The following is a 22,658-nucleotide window of genomic DNA, read 5'->3' as shown; positions in this document are numbered from 1 at the left end:
GAACACGTCACATCTCTCTAACGTAACTTACTTTATTATGTACTCTTATGTCGTAGATGATAGTTTTTGATCAATGCGTTGACAAGTTTGTAACGATATACGGCTTAGCCTAGGAGAAACTTGCAATTACTTGATAGAGTCTAAAGTGTTAGTTACAGGGCAAGTGTTAAGTGGTTGATGTCAAAAATATCGGAGCAATGTTACCTACAATTTATGTGAATGTTTTTTTCCTCTAGTGTGTCTGGTTGTGTTTTCAAGACGTATGGTTTTAATTTCAGGACGCATTTGCTACATTCGTACTTAAAGTAATTCGATAATATTTGTGTATTTTGTAAGTTGATACTCAGTTATCCTTGATACATCAGCTGCCCTCCTTACCACATTATTAGTACAGGACGACTTCGCTTCCCTATATACGAGTCATGATCATCTACCACAGTCTACTATGTGCATCATGTCATCCCTACTGTCGTGTTGTACCTGGTCTTTCCATCCGGTAGACTGGCATTCTGTTGGCTTAGGTACAGATCGGATGGAAATGGTTGTCATGCGCAGAAGGCGGTTGTATATTGGGAACACAATAATTCAAATCCATATAGAAATTGCGAACTTCATTACAAACATTATACCAATCACCCACACATGATAAACCTGGTTGATGTTCCTTCCTCAAGTAACTCATCATGTTTCGTTATATCACGTTTTTCCTTTTTTAGAATAAAATACAAAAATAATGACATTATAGATAGATAATAGATTATCATTATCTAGAGAGTCCTCTGAGCCCACACAAGTCTCGTTGCGAATAATTAATAGATTCGTCAGAATAGTTTTGCATTTTTGAAATATCCGTATCTGCATAAGTGTGGCATACGTTAATATGTGAGTAAAGTAAACATATAATGAAAACTTGAATCAAACTGATCAAAATCGGTTTACTTTTGACATTAACGAATGATATATGTTTACCATAAGTTTATTTTCTGATGTAAGTATTTCCAAGTAAGGGTAAGCTCGAGGCATACCGTTGAATATTAAAACTGCATACATACCTAGGAAAGTGCTTTGAAGGAAAATAACGCCCTTCATCTCTTAAAGGGAATCTTACAGTACATAGAATTTACTTTCTTCTTCTTATCTTCAACATGTTCAAGTTATACTCCTGAAAGACATACAGTTTTCCCCTATGAACTTAGCCCGTTGGCGTTATCGGTAGTGGAATCGGTTATACGCACCTGATATCAGAGGAAGCGAGAAGCAAATCTCTAGTACGCTGAGTAATCTATTTCTTTCCATTGAGCTATGTAATCGTACGTGCAGTAAATACCTCAGAAGACTCTGTCTATTTTCCCCAGTGAGCCTCGTCCCGTCGGCGTTAAATGTAGCTGGGGTAACAAGGAATACTTAGACGTAAAGTATAATGGAGTGTCATTTAAATTCTATTTGGCACTGAAGTGTCATTTGATATATGTAATGTGAGCAGATAAAATGAGGTTAAAGTCGGATAAACTGGAATTTAGTTTCTATTGTATAAATAGAGATTTGCCTGAGTCATTAACTCTTTCTTCTTGTTGCTGAAATTTCGCGTTAAGTATCTGGTTGTTTTGACTATCGTCACTATCATACTCTTTGTTTAAACCTAAAAGAACTTCTGAGTTAAGTGGGTGGATTTCCCACCTTCCTGTTTTTTAAAAACATCAAACATGGTTTGATGCTATTACTTTTGGGGGAAAATCAATATTTTGTTTGCGTGTCTTATTGAGCAAAACAAAACAAACAAACAAATCCCATAGTTCACACACACAAAACAGATAAAAAACGCAAAGGACTTCAATATAATCGATTTGCTTAAATCACAACGTATTGTCAAATATATGTACACTCATCGAGTCAATTACATTTCCAAGCTGTGCAATGAAATCAATGTACGATTCTAAGATATGCACTCAATACCTAATCAGATTCTAATTTAGTGTTGAATCATTTACTTTGAACACCTGTTTGGTAGAAATAACAAAAGAACTAAGAAATCAACACAACGCTATCACATTCAAATTGATTCAGGTTGACGTGAATCAATTCGGATTTAATTAGGTCGACGAGTGTAAATATTTTTTCGGCAGCATTACTTCCGTGAATTTTAAGGACAAACTAAGAGTCATAATTAGGGGGCTTGCTACAAACACTTTATCGCATTATTCCCTCACAAGTTACACATATTGCAACATTATTATGTTATCACAGATTATAAACTGTACATGTTCAGTCCCAGAACAACGCCAAATATGGATTAAAAGACCTTTGACCTTGGATGTACAACAGCATGTTATGATCTAATGGGAAACTGTGCACATCAACAAACACCATTTCTATCAAAAAGGCAACATCCGATATATTTTGAAACCACATAAATTACTAGAGTTGGTTCTTCTCTTGGATTTGGACCAAGCTTTAGAATATCGACTGTTGCGTTTTGAAATAAAACAAACCAGAAATTTATCACCCATTGTAAAAGATATGGCACATGTACCGAATACATGTACATACATTGGCTGACCTTGTGGATTTCCTAGCCCAGCCATGCTAAGCACATAAGGAGATTATACGATTAACCTAGTGCAGCTATTGTCATAGCAGGGTATTATTATGTAATACTCCTGATCCATATTTGGCGTTCTCTTGGACTGCTGTTATTGAGCTATTCCTATTAAATCTGTAAAGCAAATCCAAACTTAATGGATGGATTGAATATATGCATGATTCGATATTCGGCAGTTTACCAAACTCATATAACGACGTATTTTACAAGGACTCGAGTTTCGTTGTGTTCAACCCACTGTATTCGGCCATTTTTTTACATGTTCTGGAGCCCCGGGTATCGAGCTTTATGTGAAAACATTACAGCGACGGTTTCCAAATAAAGCATTATCTTTCCGACACGTGCTTCTGTTTCACAAAGGGTATCAAGGCGTGATTTAAGTGCCTCCTCTTTGGCGTATCTTGGGAAAAAGTATGCCATCGTGTATACTTCACACAAGAAAATTGAAGGGCTGCATTCAACATTTTCTTTACATTGTCCACTTCAGCAAACTACTAAACTGATTTGAACTTGTTAGTTCTGGGTTTCAATTATAATTTTTGTTTAAATAACGAATCAAAGTGTTGCTGATGTAATTGAATACCTAAAATGCACAATGACCTGAACTTCACAAGTCCATATTTTGGCCAATTTGATATTATAATGTTGTGTGTTAACGACAGCCCATCAATCTGAAAATGCTTCAGTCCATATGTTCGTATGGTGGAAGCCAGGCATGTGAAAATGAAGACCTATTATATAAACATCTCAAAAAAAGTAACTAACCCCCTTAAATAATGGCCATTATTCAAAAAGGGGCTGGTATTTCAAATCTGTAAAATGCGTTGGAAGTAGAATTTATTTCTGCGAATTTTGACACCCCATTTGATACGATAGCCCAGAAAACAATAAAACACCGGTCCATTTAATGTAGTGAGGTCCAGATTTGAAAGTTGCACTTACATACAAATTATTACAATACAAAAACACTCAGATATGATTACACATATTTCCTTCCATTATACTGAATGCAAAATCAATAGAATTTACTGCAACTCTCAAATATTGGGCTACATTGATGTAAATGTACGCTGTGACGTCAATATTTAGTCAATTGCTACAAATGAGGTGTCAAAATGTGCAGAAATAAATTCTGCTTTCAACGCAATCACCCGTTTTTGAATAATGGTCATTATTTATGGGGGGGGGGGTAGTTACTTTTTTTGAGATGTTATTTATTGGTTATATCATAAACAGACTACATCTAAAAAACTAAATTTATTCTGCAGCACTTTGTGTGTAGTAGGCATAGGATATACAGTATTATATTCCATTTTATAACATACCCAATAATTTTTATTTGAAGTCAGATATAATTTATCATAATGCTATTCCATTAGCAAGTATATTCGAAAAATCTTATTTTTCACAATTATATAAAAATAATTGTATAATAACGCTAACGTAGTTCAAGTGTCTTGTCAATCATTACGCGAAAGCTGGAAAATGAAATCGAAAATGCAATGACCAGATATAATGAAAGGCACACGGAGATAATTCTCTTTAATCTAATTTAAAATAGTAGCATTTTTCTTTATTGGAGATGTGAGGGGATTGTTGGTGTTTGTTATTTGTGTGTATGTATGTTTGTCTGCTTGTTTGTTTGCATTATGTAACCCGTGTTAGATGAAAGAGATTTATGATAGTATATCTGCGTGACGTGCATTAATATTAAAACCTTACTTTCTTCTTCTTATTTAACCTGGGTGAATATTGCAATGTCTAACACTTTTCGCCCATGATGCTCTGGGGTATCTGGATATGGTGCACATACAGCCAGGCGTTACCAAGATCGGAACTGGCTACGTGGTCTTTGTAATCCCCTGCATCTGTCAAATGCAGCGGATAATAACTTCATCGGGAATAAAACAGGAATTTTTATGTGATTTTTAAATGCCCTTATATTACTTTCAGGCAGCCAGCAGTGAGTTGCTAACAGTAGTAGAAATTTAAAATGATAATTCTTACAAAGCGATGAGAATTGGACAAAACTATGTGAATTGAGCATTTACTAATTTCTACGAAACTTACATAATTATCCATATGAATGAGAAATATCAATCAACGTGCCAACAACCTGTCACAAGTGTTAATTTGTCTCAGTCAAAGCAATGTGACAGGTGGTTTACACGTTAATTGGTATTCTCATTCATTTGATGAGAAAGTTTAATAGAAATGAGAAAATTTTCAATTCTCATACTTTCTCTCCAAGCCATGAAGAACACCTTACATTGGGAACGAGTATGTACAAAAAAAAGTAGTTAAAGACGCAAACATTCGAAAGTATTCTATTTGGGTTTTAAAGGAAAAACTTAAAATAGACTAGGTGATAAAGTTTATAAATTAACTGGTGACATTTAAGTTATAAAAGCGTCGCCCCTCGCCTTGCCAGTCTGTTTTACCACCTACAAACCTCGTGCTAAAAGGTTTGACACAATTCGTTGCAGCTTTATGTAAATGTTTCAATATGCATTTCCGCTCAGCTGAGCGAAGTATTCTAATAACCCTCATTTACCTATATGTTACTTCAACACAGTGATCCCACTGAAGTAAATAATATAAATGTATTTTTGCTAGCACAGCTGATCTTATGGTTGGATGTTGCTTTAAATAATAAAGACATATTATCATTGTGTTTTTGTACCTTATGTTAACCTGAATACCATATGTCAACAAAGTATACTGTATAAATTAATATTCAACTACCGATCTTATTCTTGAAAGTTGAATCCTATTTCTGAGTAGTCTAGTCAAGTAATCACTTACTATTTAGCTCTCGATGATATAATTAATCTCGACACACATGACGCGAGCCACTGGTAAAAAAAGGAAGTAAGATTGCCCACAGATTGCCTGAATTGACAATTATAATATTATAGTAAAAAAAGTGATTTATAGTGCGCTACGCACAGGCACAACGCCTAGACGTCGATCCACAAGCCTCAGCACACTTTACAGGTTGTCGCTGACCACTACGGCCCCACATCATTCCATAAACCATTTAACAACATTCATAACTAGTTTACTCCGTATAGTTTAACATTGTCTTGATAATTATAGTTATAAACCAATTCTAATATGCCGGATATAATGTTCATCTGCAACAGACACCCCCGTACCAACTTAACAGCGGCAAGATATTCTGCAATAATTTATAAAAATATGAAAGAAAAACAAGTTCATCGCCAACACTTCCTCTGTCCTGTTATTGATAACCTATGACAAGTTACAGTAGATTGATTGCAAGATAGTTTGATTGACGACATTGATGCCATCTGCACGTTTACACATCCAATTAAACACACCTGATAGTAACGACGGGCCTCTTAGAGCTTTTGTTTACTCCCATGAGCCTATTGATCCATTGATAAAATTTAACGCTAGTTAGGCTCCTGCCTACGCAGCAGGTAATTTGGAAACTGAACGTATCCTTCACTGATATTGTTTTTAAAAGACGCAGATGACAATAAGCCTTTTAGTCTAGTCAAATTATGAAATGACCCAGCACTATTAAATTGCAGTAGAATTCATTTCACATGATCTTCCCAAAGCTCACACAAAACCATATCAAATGTCCTAATTTACATTAAATCCAAAATTCCCACTTATGAAGGTGATCAAATTATATAGTTGGTCATATCTTGTTAAAAACCATACCAATGCATTTTTACCGTTATAGCGATTCGGGAAAAGTCGAGTTTGAGCTAAATCTTCCATGCACAGTTCTTGAATTATAGGGGAAATGTCAAATCTCTTTTATCTATTTGTTAAACCTCTGACTTAAAAAACACATCTTTCAGATCGATCCCCATGACGTTCGGGGATTATTCTTTAAAATAATACGTTTGGTAAGAACGTAAGTATCTGAATTTAACACGTGTTTTATTTGGTAAAGGTTCTGGGAAGGTATTAATATCTTCTAAAAGTTAGATATCGAAAATGTTAGCAACGATAAAGTTTTTATAGATTTGTTTAAAAGCATGGAATTATGGAAAGCATTGATTGAACACAATTGTTGACACCATTTTAGAAGATCGTAAATACAGTACTTTTACATATTTTTCAGAAACAATGCTTTCTCATTCTATTCTTTGGATGCTGAATATGGATACTGGTAACCTACACTGTATATAAACTATATGCATTGGCCATATTTTGGCTTAGATAAATTCAGAAGAATTACAAAATACATAAACATAAATGGAACAAGCAATAATTTTCAAAACATGATAATGTAGTATTACATTACCTTACTCCCTATTCCCGAAAACTACAGCGCAATTTGTTGTTTGATAAAAAATATTATCCCGTTTCGAAAACTGGCAATGAAAGTCGAATTTAATCTTTTAGCAATTTGAGGGAAAGTGGTCCAAAGACAAGCGATACTGCATGGGCAGAAGTCTAAGCATTCAAAATCTTGAGTATAGACTATATGTATGAGTTAGCTTTAATATGTCACGTTATATTTTCTAATTGTGAAAAAGAGCCTCAGACTTTGTACAAGTCTTATGCTTGATTTTCAATTAGTCACAACATACGGAATACCCTAAAACGCATTTTGTTGTCCCTTATTTCAAAAACCTATTTCATTTCCACTTAAAACGAACTAAAGTATCAATATTAAGCTATGTTTCATGCGGCAAAACAGGATAATATTTCGATCCAAAAAAAATGATGGTGCTGAATTGTTCTGGAATGGGAAGTAGAATTGACAACAACAAGCTGATGAAACAGACAACAGAAGCTTGACAGGTGCATAGCATTCACTACTTGAATATACACCTTGATGCAAATTACGAGTTACATAATCCAATTATAAACACCTGATACTCAAACTAGATATATCAGGAGCTAATTGTAAAATTAGCTCAGTGAGGCTATTGACACAGAATCTAATTAGTGCTGAGTGCATGTAGGATGTATTCGGCAATGTGATCTACCGATGAATTATTTAATGATTAATTTCAGATTTAAAATGTTATTGTGCAGAGTGCTTTCTAAGCTCAAAATGATTAACCATACCTTATGGATGAGAATAAAAATTTCAATAAGCCCAATCGACATGGGAAGTTTGCAATGCATTGTGGGACAGTTTTTGCAGTTTTAGAACACTTTGCCCTTTTGACCTGTTGAGAAAATTCAGAAAAAATGATTTATGTGTTTACAAGAATGAAAACAAACCCCAAAAATATTATTATTGAATGAATTAATTATTTAAATATTTTTACTAATATCATTATAACAATAATATATAAATTAATTAATAATATTTACAGCAGTTTTTCCGATATGTCAGAGGTCAAAGTGTCCCAAAACTGCTCTTAAAAACCGTAAGTTATAATGGCGATTGGGCTTATTATGTTGGAAGCACATGAAAATAAAACTGATTAATTGTGTGGTTGTCTCGAATACTGAGGTGCTTATACAGGTGAGATTGAATAATAATTAACAATTCTTTCTACATTTGAGATTTTCAGCCCAACTCATTACTACTTTCCTTACACACAATATAGATATATGAAGTATATATATAATTAAAAATGGGTTATTAAAATATCTCAAAAAAAAAAAAAAAATGTTTGGCTGCACATTTCGACGATTTCAAAACTAATAAATCAAAATCAAAAATGGACCTGTGAAGAGAAGAAACGTTTGGGTACCCCAACAAAGTTGTCCTTCCGGACAAACATATTTTCATTTGTTTTTGCCATCAAAATAATCACATTTTATAATTTTAATGTTGAATGGATTTTTCTTAAATCTATCAGTCATATTCCATTTTATCAAATCGAACATTTAGTCATTGGAATTTATCTTTTTTTGTAATTCATTTTTGTTTGAGGTGGATGGTCACATAAAAGAGACTTGAAAGATTGACACATGGTGTAGAGGAGGCTGCCGTCACCGATCGGGCTACTATGCGAGTTTCCTTGCGAAAGGACAAAATGTAGAATTATTACAAGCGAAAGGCCAGAGAAAGACAACACTTTAGGACGCCTATGGATTCTTAAAAATCACGATGCAATCACACGACTGACGCCTGGAGCTGATCGATTCGATCCAAATGACATTACAGATTTACATCTGTTCACATTAGCATAACGTAGTTATGCACCTGCTCTGGTTACAAGCTGTGTAGACCGACACGCATTACGCAACGTCATGCTTGTAATCCAGATCTCGTTTCACAACCAATGAAATGAGGCGTTAAATGACTTGTTTTTAGGCATATTTATGACAAAACTTGAAAATCAATGAAACGGGGTCAGGAATAGCCGCGGTCACTGCCCTAATTTGATGGTTGTTTGTGCATTTTATTGTCAATGCTTGTTAGCATAACTCCTTCTGTTCATTCGAAGTGCCCTTCCAATATCACTACATAAAACTTGTGTAAAGAAAAACGTGTTTCATATAGGTGAAGTTTGTGTTGACATCCACTGTCCACTATATCCGCACACGTCAGTAAATTTAGATTTCCTTTTACAACAAACAGATATACGCCTATATTGTCCATCCCATCGCAGCTTTCACTCAGTCAAAGAAGGTATTTATATTATCTTAGCAAAACATCTAATTAATAACCACCCTTAGCAAAAAAAAAAAGTTTCCCGGTGACCATTCGGTGGTCATCAGAAACCTTTCGGGTACCTTTTCCAGAGTTATCTGAAAGTGCCCGGTAGCGGATACCTTGCGGATACTTAATTAAGTTATCTAAAAGTTTTCGGGTAGACATCCGGAAGTCTCCCAAAAACTCAAATATTTCAAATGAGTTACCCAGAAGGTTCCCAGAAACTGAGATTCTTAGTTAGCCGGTGGTTATCCGCTTTTAATTTGACCTTGAAAATAGCATAAAGCATCTTAAGAATGCGTTGTGGGTGGGTATATGGTCAAAGGTCACTGAATGAATTCAAAATTGAGTAGCTAGCTGTTGGCAGTTGGAATATATTTGTGCAGAATATTCAAGTTACATTTTGTATTTGTGGTCCAAAATGTATGGATTTACATGTAGGACATTACAAGATCTTTACTAATTAATCTGGAACATAAGGAGTTATAAAGCATTGAATGCTTGATTTCATATAACAATGCATGCAGGTAGGAAATTTTGTATGAAATGATTTGTATATATATTGATGCAATCTTTATACAGGTACCTAATATATGACATATTTGAATGTTTTAGTTTATATCTTTTCTAGTAAATCATAGTTATCATAGTTATCATACATGATTTTGACAGTAAATTAATGTCGATTAATTTAAATTACTAATCATCAGCTAATGTGTCAATTAACTGATATAAGCTTTATGTTAAGCTATTTGTTGTAATTAAATTATTTAAATAAAATTTAGGCTGTTTCAGTGATGTGATCAAATTTAGGTACTGAAATACATGTACGTATATGCTGATATCATAACAATTTAGTTGTACATTAATTGAAAGGTATGCACCTTATAAAGGTGCAGTGAACCAAATTAAATCAGAAGAATATTTTTGTACAATAACTACAATTACATTGTACACTTTCAAGTTTCTTATAGCAAGATAGCACTGGCACAACTGCCATGACTGCAGAGTTGTATTTCTCCAAAAACTACAATTCAAATAATAAGCTAAATTGCCTAATAAATTTGTGCATACTCATGAATTTGTATTTTTTGCATTCCCCAAAAGGTCATCAGGAAGTCTCCAAAGAGGTCACCAGGTATATCGTCACCTGAAGTAATCCGCTAGTTCCCCCAAAAAGTCTTCGGGTAGTTACCCTCTAATTTCCCAAAAAAGTCATCGGGTAGTCATCCGGTACCTATTACCTGAAAGGTATCCCCTATGGTTTCCCGAATATTTATCACCCGCTACCTATCTAATTTGCATGTGAAATTTGCTGGTGTCTACCCGGTGATTATCGGGAAGTTATCCGCAAAGGTCTCATTTTTTGATACGGGCATTCATTCAGAGCAAAAGTTAGAAAAATGCGAACATCCGTTGATTGGGTAAAATGCACGGGCGCGCACTCCGCGTACTACTCGCAGTGTTTTCGATTTTTCCAACATTTTTAGTGACAATCAAAATAGCAAAAAACTAAGACTTTTTCTTGTGTATGAAATATGTTAATTAATTGTTGCTCGAGAAATTGTAAAAATAATACACTTATAGTGAGATATTGATATTTTAATCTGTACAATTTCACTCTCAACACCAAGTGATACCTATTTATTAACCAATAATAAACATCTACCAAAAGTACCCCTCCCACCTATTTAACTGAAGCAGAACGCATTTCTGCACATTATGACATCTCATTTGTTGCAATGGTCCCAATATTGATGTCGCAGCGTACATTTTAATCAAAGTAACCCAAGATTTGAACGTTGCAACAAAATCCTTTTGCCTTCTAACTGACTGGGAGGTATTAGAGACCAGTGCTAATGTCTAGCGACCAAATCTTTGGAACAATTAACAGGTTTGAAAATGTTTTTGGCATGCCTGAATGGTACTGAATAAATTTAGCTTGGGCTGCCCTCTTCAAAATGTATAGTTTCTGACATGCCAAATTCAACTGAACAGCTTAACAAAATCCAAATGACCGTCTGTATTCTCTACGTTTATATTTACCACAAACATTATGTCTATGGTCTTTGATAAAAATAAATAATAAAATTAAATGCTGGCATTTATACAGCGCCTTTCACGCGCTCAATGGACAATTTTCCTTACTGCTCCCAATTTCACCCCTGGGTAGAGAGAGGCAAGTGAGGTAAAGCGCCTTGACCAAGTGTACAACACGATGGTACCGCCGGGGCTCGAACTCGCAATCCTCCGATTGCGAGGTAGAACCCGTACCCCTGCGCCACCGCATCATATTATTATATACTTCACCCGAGATTTGTCTGAGGATTGACTGAATAACACATACAAATTAGAGAAGTCCATGACTGATATCATTTTCTACAAGGCAACTTTAATAACTTTTAATAAACACTGAAACACTTCACTGTAGCGATAGTAAGTGCGGCTTCTTTACGTTTTTTCTTATTTTTTTTCATCCAGATTGACTCTTATTTCTTTATAGTTGGCAGAGAACTTATCATCAAAATTAAACTCACGGGAAAAACCCTTATTAGCAAAATGTATTTCAATATTTTCATGCTTGTCAACTCGCATTTAGTGATTAGGCCACAGATAGTAAATCGAGCACTCACTTGTGCGTTCATCACATCGTGAGCTATAGCAATTGAAATCCAGATTTGGGACTTCAATTTTAATACATTATAATACACATATCTAGAGTATATTAAATGATTGTGTTCAACAATTATTAATGATAAAATTACAGTATTCTGACAAATATTTCAAAATCATTTTATTCGTGATGAATGTCTCAATTTACATGATCAGATCGTATTAGGCCACGTTCAATAGGTATCCATTTCATCGTTTTTATAGATATGGAGAGAACATAACCGTATTGCAGGAAAGCTGCCCTTTATCAAAAACATTTATTTATATAGCGCAATATTATCAGTCCAAGAGAACGCCAAATATGGATCAGGAGTATTACATAATAATAACCTGCTATGACAATAGCTGCACTAGGTTAATCGCATAATCTCCTTATGTGGTTAGCATGGCTGGGCCAGGAAATCCACAAGGTCAGCCAATGTATGTACATGTATTCGGTACATGTGCCATATCTTTTACAATGGGTGATAAATTTCTGGTTTGTTTTATTTCAAAACGCAACAGTCGATATTCTAAAGCTTGGGCCAAATCCAAGAGAAGAACCAACTCTAGTAATTTATGTGGTTTCAAATTATATCGGCCGTTGCCTTTTTGATAGAAATGGTGTTTGTTGATGTGCACAGTTTCCCATTAGATCATAACATGCTGTTGTACATCCAAGGTCAAAGGTCTTTTAATCCATATTTGGCGTTGTTCTGGGACTTATTATTATCACTGTGCTTTACATATAGCCGCTGACTGCTATGCACAAACTACGCTGTATAACTGTCAAAGACGTATCTCTATACACATGATGAGTTACAGGTACAGAATCCTAATCAGCCTAGCTAGATCTACCATCGCATTAAAATCGGCTCCCCAAGTTTCTTATGGGTAGACTGTTGCAAGCTTTCTCTCCAGTAGAATTTCAAGCTAGTTCAATTTTTTCACATTGATATGGGGGTTGCTCTAACTCGTACCGTTACGTACCAACCACTTGACACTAATGTAGCAAAGCAATTAACCTCTAGAAATGATAGAACAACAAGTACCTACGGCCATTAGTTGTTCAACATTAGCGGTCGTTTGACCAAGAGCTGTAGGCATTCTTGTATTGTTTGTAAAATGTTTTGTCAAATAAAATACATTTTTAAAATATTATGTATTCATTTATCTTATTTTTGTCTCTTTCTGTTTGTTTAAAGTAATCAGAAAATATCATAAAAAAATATTCAATAAAGATCGAATCATCGTATCGTGTCCCTGCTGGTTTGATTAATTATTAATATAGCGCCACCACTTTTCCCGATGGAACCTTTCATAAATCACTATATACTTGACATGATCAAGATGAAAGATGGCCGAACTTCATTAAGTATGCATGATATCTACTTAATATTCATATTGACATTTCGCGATAAATATTCATATTCACATTGCGGACCAATCAGAATACTTCGGTGTAAATCAGTCTTGCCGGTTCTGAATGCATAATTAATGCTTGATCTCTTAGATAGATGGGGTGAGCAACGAAGGCGGTTTTTATCTGACCAACATGTCACACTGTCGCTAGGGCAGCCTGGTCGCTAGGGCAGAGTGACGTCGGAGCCTGGGCAGATAAAAATCTGTAAAAAGTTTTAAGAAATTGTGGGCGGGGCGAAGGGTCGGCGGCGAAACACAAAGAGATTTGGCAGGCACACACATCGACGGATTTCAATTTCAGCGGAGTTTGTCAACAAAGATGATCCAAATGGCCGGGCCAAATGGATTATATTTTTGCTGCAGAATCGGGCACACGGCAAAAACAAGGTATTTAAAACATTATACTTGTTTTTGGAATCGAATGTTGATCAAAGCGAAATTAGAAAATGATTTTTGCGGGTAAATTTTGAGGACATCGGATGTTGTCAATGTTTGTTTTTTTTGTTTTTTTTAACCAGTCAAAAACTTCCGGGTCATGCCAAGGAAGGTAAAATTATTACGGACGTGCATTCCTGTCGCCTAATGTATGATCGAAATCATGATTGATCATTCCTTTGAGTACACAAACCTTTCCACTAGCCTTGTTGTCTGCAGTTGCCTGTCACGGTCGTGAGCTGAAGCCGGGGCTGAATTCTGAGAGAATGTGACTGTCTGATCGGCCGCCCGGTCCCGGGCCAATGTTTAATTTTGTAAGCTTACATGTTTGTAATTGTCAGATGCACTGGCATGTTATGAACTTATGTTCATCATGTCGTGATGTTAGTTGTTACATGTTAACATGGACGTAATTCATGTATTCATTTAATATGTTCATGAGCTTACACGTATTCCTGACATTGTCCTTGACCTTGCTGAGCCTGAGGTTAATTAATTAGGTTTCTGCCGGAAATTAGAACGAAAATGGTCTGAGCAATCGGCAACAGCAATAGGCCTTTCCGCGGGATCCGCCATCTAGTGGGTCCTGTCGCACTGCATGCCATGCGATAGACATTACGCCGCCGATTACGCCGGTAGTCGTGAACGCTTGCGCACCTCTTCAGTCAAGCGCCAACGCAGTACGTGATCTTAGCAACAAGGTACTCATATACCCACAAGATAGCGGCGTTGACGTCACAATGTCAATGACTACCTCTAATTGAAAAGTTATAATTTGGTTCACCCACAGAAGGAGAACCGGGACTCCCTCTACCGCCACATACAATCGCTACCGTTAGCTATGGGGAGAAAATTGGGGTATTCGGGTCCTTGCCGACGGTGCGCCTGGAGACTAATGATAACAATTTAAGCGCCTCATCTGAAGCGCCTTGATATCATGCGGCAGGTCGCATCAAGTGCGACTCTCAAATGCGCCCTTCATCCATGTCGCGCTTGCATGACAACGAATGCCTCGAGTCAATCGAGTGCATTCCGAGGGAAACCGAATACCCCTAATTTTTGCTCCATGCCTATATCAAGATGGCGGCCGAGTCCCGATTCTCTGTTTTTAATTCTGTGGGTTCACCTCAAGTTTGGTAGTGATGTCAATGCTCTTTCTGTAGACGTGAACATAATCTGCTTGCTTGCATCCGGGTATGCGTCCTTGTCAAAGTCGTTGCTAAGCAGTGTCGGCTTCACTACGCGAAGCAAAGTCACTGGTCTAGGTACTTGTTTGTCTGGGGCGGCGAGCAAAATAAGCATGTCACTACCGAACTTGATGAACCAAATTATAGGCCTAACACTAACACTACCATGACTACACGCAATCAAAGGATGCATGGAACTGTAAAAGGTACCGGTATTGTGTATTAAATGCCTGGTATAAAAAATGTTTGAAATTTAATTAAGTCCATGGTACAAACTACAGTTTTGTCAGAGAAGAACGGCATTTGTTTACATTTTGAGAGCTTGCAGAGCGTAAACACAGAAGTGGGCAAGTCACAATCATAACAACAGACCGATAATCTGATTGGCCGATTACGTGTCAACTGCGCAGTGAAGCAAAATCGTCTTCAAAGCGGCAAGTATGAAACCAGCATAAGACAGCGCACATGCGCCGACACGCAACAGCAGCACACTTGTAGATCCTTGATGATCGTATGATAATGGTCTACCGCTAGTCCGAATCTGAAATGCACTGCACCAGTCCTACATGCCGCTATAGTCCAAATCTAAAATACACTTTGCCGCTAGTCCGAAAATGAAAAACACTGCGCTAGTCCGAAATTGAAAACCACTGTGCTAGTCCGAATCTGGAAAACACTCTTTCAGTCCGAGACTGCGCCGAATCTAAAAATCACTGCGCTAGTACGAAACTGAAAACGATTGCGCTAGTCCGAATTTGAAAAGTACTGCGCTAGTACGAATTTGAATTGGGGAAACACTGCGCTAGTCTGATATTCGGACTAGCGCAGTGTTTCTCAGATTCGGACTAGCGCAGTGTTTTTCAGCGCTGTAGTTTTCAGTTTCAGACTAGCGCCATGGTTTTCAGTTTCAGACTAGCGCCATGGTTTTCAGTTTCGGACTAGCGCAGTGTCGGACTGAAGAAGTGTTTTCCAAATTCGGACTAGCGCAGTGTAATTCGGACTAGCGGCGTGTCGGAATGAAAACTGTGGTTTCAGATTCGGACTAGCGGCGTGTCGGACTGTTGCAGTGGTTTTCATTTTCAGACTAGCGCATGCTTTTTTTCGGACTAGCGCCGTGCTTTTCATTTTCACCTCTAAGTATAGGGAATTTGTGTTGTCGGACTAGCGGCGTGTCGGACTGAGCGAAGCACAGCGGAAAACAAGGGGTATCCGAAACGTTTGAGCAGACACGAATTTTCTTGTCGATATTTTTTCCAAAACGCCCATTCCCCCCTGCTGTAAATAACGATAGGTCCCTTAGTCATATTTTATATTAAATGCTTTTATGTTTGTGTGTGTTTGGTTTGCAGTTGACTTAGCTTATCAATGTGTGGAAATGGATTAATTATCTCTATAAAGAGTCTGTGAAGATACAATTGATCTGTTGCTGTAAATTGGTAAGTAGACTACAGTCAACATCAAAACTAAATACAGAAAACAAATTGTTGAAAATTGGGATAAATCGAATCTTCTCTCTTTGTTTTCTCTCTTTATTCCTTCCTTCTCTCCCTTCCCGTAGCCAAAAAAACCCTGAGGCGGTTAGGGTTAAGCAGTTTCATAGCCAAGTCAAGTATTGGGGAAAATGTTCAGACGATATTTAATTGTACAATGTTCAATTCTTTCATTCAGTAAAAAGTGGAACAACTTGCTTACATCCAATATTAATAAATGTTGCCATTTATACAGCGCCTTTCACATGTAACAAAGCGCTTTAAATTTATTCCGCTGTTGTTAGAATGTGTCAGCTGCCATACAATGCCTAAAGCATGCTCATACCTTTGGACGGCACTAAATGGACAATATTCCTAACAGCTCCCCATTTCACCCCTGGGTAGAGAAAGGCAAGTGAAGTAAAGCGCCTTGTTTAATACAATGGCACAACACGATGGCACTGCTGGGGCTCAAACTTGCAAACTCTGATTATTGAGGTAGAACCTGTACTGCTGCGCCACCTTTCCCTCGTTACTCATCAGACAACTTCAGCTTTCAAATCTGTTCTAGCTCTGAATGTTCTGACACAGTACCCTGACTCCAAAAATAGACCTCCCAATCATACCTCCAGCTCCAGTTTAAACTTCTACAGGTAGATATAGAATACAAGATCCAAGAAATTCATTGGTTGAAATTCATGTTGGTAGATTTCATCTATGCATTGCATGCAATAATATTGCTCATACATCAAATGGTTTTATAATTCAAGCTTTTTTTTGTTTCACAGGGGCATGATGATTTGAAAAAGGGACCTCAGGACATCAATCTACAATGCATCTCATGAATGATAGCTGCCATAAACAAATATGCTTTTTGTATAGAGCGTACATTTTCTTGTTGGTCATTCAATCTACACATTTGGCAAACAATGTTATAGTATAATGTAAAGTACCAGTATTCAGCAAAAATCAAGAGGTGAAATGAATTATCTTTGGTAATATATTAAAGTGACATTTTATCAGACTATATTTAAGAACTGGAGTGCTAAATTTGTGACTTCACATGAATGACACTGTATTGTGTTTTTTTAAACTGTTGTGGAAGAGGTAGCCCAGTCAAAGGTAAATAAGGGCTTAACCTGAATAACCCACCACTAATTGCAACATAATTCATATAACCACCTAGTACAGACAGGCTGTGAGCTCGACTCCTATACCGGTTTGATTTGATTTGTGAAATCTTTAAACTACTTCAGTGGCAACCACTGCTTTCCAAGCAGGCCCTCATACAATGATCTAAGATGCTTGCTATTAGAGGGGTATCACGTTTTGCTAATAGAACTCGCTTCGCTATTTGAGGGGCATTGCGGTTTTGCAAATTGGGCAAGTTCTATTTATCATCCATTCTTTTCAGAAAAACATATTAAAGAATATATCAATAAAATTCACCAGAAGTCAAAGTAGTGGAACAATGCTTAATTTTTGCATGAATCCAAAATGGCCACTTATGCATGTGTGAGATTTCAAAGTTATTCCACTCTGGATAATATCCATATAAGAATGGGGAAAAAGTATAGTTTGACCTGTCTCCAACATACAGTTCTTGAGTTATAGGCAAAAGGTGATAGGTTAAATTTTGGGGTCCACAGGCAGCTACAGTTGAAAAATATTCTAATTTTAATGAAACTGGTTTCAAATTATTCCCCAGTCAGAACTCTTTCCTCTTGTTCCCCATTAAAAACCCAAAATTAGGGAATTGTCTACTTTTAGGGCAAATTTCAGCATAATTTGTTGATTTTACCCCCACTGCATGTTACCAAAGTAACAACCACCTGAGATATGACAAACTTTTCTTTGTTTAAAATGTTTTTGCAAGCATAGCAATCTGAGTTTGTTTTTCTCACAATCTTAGAATTTTTACATCTTTATTCCCTGTGGTACCCAAATTTTGACATTTGACCTTTTTCCCTATTACTCAAGAGCTGTATACTCAATCCCTATGACGAGGGAATAAATTGGTATCGTCGGCTTTTTAACAAGATTTGACCAACTTTGTAATGTCACCCCTGTATAAGTGGCCATTTTTTTTATGCCAATTAGGCAATGTTCCACTTGGATTTTCTGTAATTTTTGATATTTTTGTGTGAGCTTTTAGGAGATGGGTGCATATGTAATAGATTCTGGTGCATTTAGTGGTGGGTCATTTTTTAATTAGACTGGGCTGGTAGGTGATAATTCTGAAACATGCATGGAATGGAACTAAAAGTGACCAACTGACTGCTATTTTAGAGTCTGGGTTAGGGCTTAGGTTACAGGTAAGGGTGACATTTAGGTAAGGTTTATGGATTAAAACTAAGTTGCTGTATTTATTGACTAATAACCCTTCAGTTGAGGCTTTACACTGCATGATCAGCAGTGTGTCTGCTATCTTCAGTAGATCAGCACTCTCAGTCATCCTAGGCTATTTAAGGCACTTAATTTAATGCCCATGTGACCCATCCTGTCTGCAACCTGTAATGTCAGCACCCATCTGGCCACAGGGGCATTAAATTAAGTGCCTGCATTTAAATAGCCCAAGATGACTGTAATATCTAATATCTTCAGTAGATAGTACTTTACACTGCATGATCAACAGTGTGTCTGCTATCTTCAGTAGATAACACCATACACTGTAATCGGTGGTATATCTGTTATCTTCAGTTGATAGCACTTCATACTGCATGATCAGCAATGTGTCTGTTATCTTCAGTAGATAGCACCATACGGTACACTGTTATCTTCAGTTGATAGCACTTCATACTGCATGATCAGCAGTGTGTCTGTTATCTTCAGTAGATAGCACCGCACGGTACACTGTTATCTTCAGTTGATAGCACTTTACACTGCACGATCAGCAGTGTGTCTGTTATCTTCAGTAGATAGCACTATACGGTATGTAATCAGTGGTATATCTGTTATCTTCAGTTGATAGTAGTTTACACTGCATGATCAGCAGTGTGCCTGTTATCTTCAGTAGATAACACCATACACTGTAATCAGTGGTATATACGTTATCTGCAGTTGATAGCACTTTACACCGCATGCTGATCAGTGTGTCTGTTATCTTCAGTAGATAGCACTATACACTGTGTAATCCAGGGGCTATTTTAACGTGTCTCACTGTCACGCACGCGTGCGAGATAAAATATTTGTACAGTGACAATTAACAATCCGTGTAGATATGCTTTAATAGTAGACAATGGTAGAGCCTTTCTTACGGTCACATGCAGGTAAAAATGTCAATATTTTTATTTTTGAAACGCACTCTACTTCATCAACACTTTTATCTCATTGCACGAACGTGACAGTGAGGCACGTTAAAATAGCCCCTAGTGTAATCATAGGTCAGTCTAAATATGAAATTACCCACTACTAAATGCAACAGAATCCATTTCACATGCGTCCATCTCCCAAAAGCTTGCAAAAAACATCAAATGTCACAATATCCAAGTAGTTGTACTTCTGTGAGATTTTGGTCCTAAATTATGCTCCAGGAACAGCTGCTCCAGGAAGAGCTGCTCCGAGCATGAATAAATCTGGAGTAATATTCTAAGTCCAACATGCTCCAGGAGCATGTTTTGAATGCACAGTGCTCAAGGAGCATGTCCAACATATATATGCTCCTGGAGCAGTGTGCATTCAAAACATGCTCTTGGAGCATGTTGGACTTAGAATATTACTCCAGATTATTCATGCTCCTGGAGCAACTGCTCTTGGAGCATAATTTTGGGCCAAAATCTCAAAAGAGATTTTGGTCCTAAATAATGCTCCAGGAAGAGCTGCTCTGAGCATGAATAATCTGGAGTAATTAACTAAGTCCAACATGCTCCAGGAGCATGTTTTGAATGCACAATGCTCAAGGAGCATGTCCAACATATATATGCTCCTGGAGCAGTGTGCATTCAAAACATGCTCCTGGAGCATGTTGGACTTAGAATATTACTCAGATTATTCATGCTCCTGAGCAACTGCTCTTGGAGCATAATTTTGGGCCAACATCTCAGAGATTTTGGTCCTAAATTATGCTCCAGGAAGAGCTGCTCTGAGCATGAATAATATGGAGTAATATTCTAAGTCCAACATGCTCCAGGAGCATGTTTTGAATGCACAATGCTCAGGAGCATGTCCAACATGCCCAGCAGCATGTTTGAATGCACACTGCTCCAGGAGCATATAATATGCTCCTGGAGCAGTGTGCATTCAAAACATGCTCTTGGAGCATGTTGGACTTAGAATATTACTCCATTGGGCCAACATCTCACAGGAGCGTGGAACAGTGCCTAATTTGCATGAGTCCAAAAAGGCTGTTTATGCAGGGGTGAAATTTCAGAGTTGGTCAAATTTCGTTAGAAACCATGTCAATGTATTCCTCTTGTCATAAGGATAATTTTAGGTTGACCTATCTCAGATGTACAGTTATAGTGGAAAAGGTCAAATGTCAAAATTTGGATTCCACAGGGGGGGGGGGGGGACACACATTTAAAAATTCTCTGATTTTAATTAAAATGGTCTCAGAGTGCTCTGCTTGCAAAAACAGTTAGAAAAAAAGAAGTTTACCATATCTCGGTGCTTTGTTACCCCTTTGTTATCTTAGTAACATGGGCAAAAAAGATCAAAATCAATTGAGCCCTGCATGTTGATATTATATGACCTATTTTGACCATTGACCTATTGATATGGAACAAAACATCCAAAACAATGTATTGGATGAAAGGAGCATTTTTCAATTGTGGACACCTGTGGACCCCAAAATTTGACCTTTTTGCCTATAACTCGGGAACTGTATGTCGGAGGCAGATTAAACTATTCTTTTTCTGAAACCTTTTGATGAGAACAATACATTGATATCGGTTTTAACAGGATTTAACTAACTTCTAAATTCCAATTGTGTATCCAGAAGTCTCCATGTAATAAATAAAATAACTCCCAAAATTTGCTCATGCTTTAAATTAAAACTTTGCTAGTTTTGTTTGTATTTGGTAGTTTTTTGATCACTATGTATAGCCATATGTTGGCCTACTATAAGGTTGTATCAAAATGATTATTACCCAAGTTTCAAGTACAAGTATGTACAAGACTGCAACACAAAATAACCCAATTGTGGATCAATATATAAACTTTTGTCATTTCAAGAGAATTCTATGTTGCAAATATCACAACTATTTCGTCGGACGCATCACATACTGGTCTATCTCGAAAAACATGCATTTCGAGAAAATCGCAATTGAAAATCTACGTATTAAGTTTACTTTTCTATTATTTAATAAGACTATGGATTTTCATGAAAGTGGTTTTAAATTAAATCATATACTTAAAAGATTTATTTAAGTGGAATCTTGAATTATATTTATGTATGCAATATTGCTTAAAACTACACTAAAGTTGTAGTTCTGTATGTGAAATAGTTAATTTCCCTATATCGTATTTAAAGTGCATCACATACTGGTCTATCTTGTGGGCTATCTCGAGTTCATGAACGGTGACGTGATTTTTAGGCGCATCACATACTGGTCTATCTCAAGCTTATCGAGATAGACCAGTATGTAATGCACTTTAAATACGATATCGGGAAATTATCTATTTCACATACAGAACTACAACTTACGTGTAGTTTTAAGCAATATTGCATACGTAAATATAATTAAAGATTCCACTTAAATAAATCTGTTAAGTATATGCTTTAATTCAAAACCACATTCATGAAAATCCATAATCTAATTAAATTATAGAAAGGTAAAATTAATACGCAGATTTTCAATTGAGATTTTCTATAAATGCGTGTTTTTTCGAGATAGATCAGTATGTGAAAACCGTATTTTGTAAAAATCATAGATAGTTCAAATTTAATATTTTATAACTAATTATTTAGGAAAAATTGAGGTCTGTAATTTGTTGAATTAGAAGAGCTTCGTAAAAAAGAACTATATACCAATTTTCTCAGAAAAGTCAAAAATTCAAGATAGACCAGTATGTGATGCACCCGACGATTTGTGTATCAATCATTTTGATACAGCCTGTTGTATAGCATCCCATATACTTTAGTTTTTTCCTGCCAGAAATTATTTCTTGCTCATCCCAATTTAGCCCTCCCCATGGCACATGAATACTGTAAAAGTGGGCATTTTCACAGAACATTAATATTTGTGCTTTTCCGGCTTAACACACATGCCACGTAAATAATAAATCCTCAAATAATTATGTTCATTCATGTATAGGACTGCGAGAAAAATCACAAATTAAAAAAAAGC

The 22,658-nt window shown here is 36.5% G+C and overlaps 1 protein-coding gene and 1 long non-coding RNA gene across 2 annotated transcripts in view; one reads left to right on the top strand and one right to left on the bottom strand.

Moving 5' to 3' along the window:
* Positions 1-22,658, bottom strand: part of LOC140169797 (orexin receptor type 2-like) — a 193,279-nt gene that overhangs the window by 70,157 nt on the left and 100,464 nt on the right.
* On the top strand, positions 13,821-17,696 carry LOC140168954 (uncharacterized). Its single transcript, XR_011861295.1, has 3 exons — positions 13,821-14,029; positions 16,252-16,338; positions 17,160-17,696. It is a non-coding gene; the product is annotated as an uncharacterized lncRNA (long non-coding RNA).

The sequence above is a fragment of the Amphiura filiformis genome, chromosome 14, assembly GCF_039555335.1.
Source record: "Amphiura filiformis chromosome 14, Afil_fr2py, whole genome shotgun sequence".
In the NCBI taxonomy this organism is placed as follows: Eukaryota; Metazoa; Echinodermata; class Ophiuroidea; order Amphilepidida; family Amphiuridae; genus Amphiura; species Amphiura filiformis.
This window is presented reverse-complemented; position numbering and strand designations above follow the sequence as displayed.